The sequence below is a fragment of the Anguilla anguilla genome, chromosome 6, assembly GCF_013347855.1.
Source record: "Anguilla anguilla isolate fAngAng1 chromosome 6, fAngAng1.pri, whole genome shotgun sequence".
NCBI classification, from domain to species: domain Eukaryota; kingdom Metazoa; phylum Chordata; class Actinopteri; order Anguilliformes; family Anguillidae; genus Anguilla; species Anguilla anguilla.
The window spans coordinates 61463417-61465271 of NC_049206.1; positions in this window are offsets into that span (position 1 = coordinate 61463417).

The window sequence follows — 1855 nt, forward strand, 5'->3', positions numbered from 1 at the left end:
GCTGGTAGTTGCGGGTGAGCTAGCTGCAGTAGCGCTGGTAGTTGCGGGTGAGCTAGCTGCAGTTGCGCTGGTAGTTGCGGGTGAGCTAGCTGCAGTAGCGCTGGTGGTTGCGGGTGAGCTAGCTGCAGTAGCGCTGGTGGTTGCGGGTGAGCTAGCTGCAGTAGCGCTGGTGGTTGCGGGTGAGCTAGCTGCAGTAGCGCTGGTGGTTGCGGGTGAGCTAGCTGCAGTAGCCCTGGTGGTTGCGGGTGAGCTAGCTGCAGTTGCGCTGGTGGTTGCGGGTGAGCTAGCTGCAATTACGCTGGTGGTTGCGGGTGAGCTAGCTGCAGTAGCGCTGGTGGTTGCGGGTGAGCTAGCTGCAGTAGCGCTGGTGGTTGCGGGTGAGCTAGCTGCAGTAGCCCTGGTGGTTGCGGGTGATAAGACAGGGCGGCAGCAGACGCAGAGGCGCTTATCAGAAACGCTCCGGCTGCAGAAGCGTGCGTCCCCTACGGGGCGAGACCTTCCGCCAGAAAATATTTAAGATGCATCCTGTCTGTCCCATTTCCAGCTCCCTATATGCAACCCCCACCCTGGGCTTGGGGGGAGGGGGAGGTTATTCAGGGGCAGATTGGGCCTGTGGAGGTACAGGGCCAATGAGTCCATATGAAGCACAAATGAGACAATGAATTTTGCCAGTTGGCACAATCCAGTTAGAGTTTTTTTGTATTTTCAAATTTCTTGTATCTGTTTTTCTGCCTGTATTTTACTGCTGAGAGCAGGTGTGTTTTTTGCTCTAAATTCGCTGGCAGTGATGTATGGCATTTACTCTGAAGATACAGAAATTATACAGAAACAAGACCAGGTTAAAACCTAGTATATGGCTGGACCTAACACACGTGATCCGGCCGACCAATGGTGTAACTTCATCACTCACTCACTCACTCAGTCAGTCAGTCATAGACATTCAAGTTTGTTGGGCTAGCCCCGCTGTTGCAGTCCAGCCAAAAAACATTTACTGTCACCTACCATATGTGTCTATCGGGGTGAGTGGATTAGAAGCAAATATACTGCCCTCTGGTGGACAAACTGAGACTCACAGCAAATACTTTGCTGTGAGCTTATATGGAGAGGTTTATATTTAGTCAGGAAAATGCCGAGCAGTGTTGGGCTGAATGGCCTGTTCTCAGCATTACGTTATGTTATGTTGGGGAAGAGATAATTTGTTCAGTGACAATTTCTGAAACCCACAGACCAGATCAGAATTACTGTGTGTGTGAGAGTGAGTGTGAGTGTGTTTGTGTGAGAGAGATAGAGAGAGAGAGAGAGAGGAAAAACCATCATCCTTATAGCGTTGTGTGGACATGCTGTAACCCTGACCCCCAATTGTTCTGTGTTTCTTCAGAAGGTAATAAAACCCTCTAGGAGTGGAGGCACCATCTAAAAACTAGACCGCTTGCACGCACGCTTGCTCTCACACACTCTCACACACTCGCTCACACACACTCACACACTCTCACACTCACTCGCTCACACACACTCTCACACTCACTTGCTCACACACACGCTCACACACTCTCACACTCACTTGCTCACACACACTCTCACACTCTCACACACACTCGCACACTCACACTCACTCGCTCACACACACTCACACACTCACTCACACTCTCACTTGCTCACACACACGCTCACACACTCTCACTTGCTCACACACACTCACACACTCACTCATGAACACACTCACTTTGACTCACTAACTCACTATACACTTTGTTGTACGTCGCTCTGGATAAGAGCGTCTGCCAAATGCCTGTAATGTAATGTAATGTAACTCTCACTCACTCACAAACATGCAAAAAAGACACAAACACAAAGG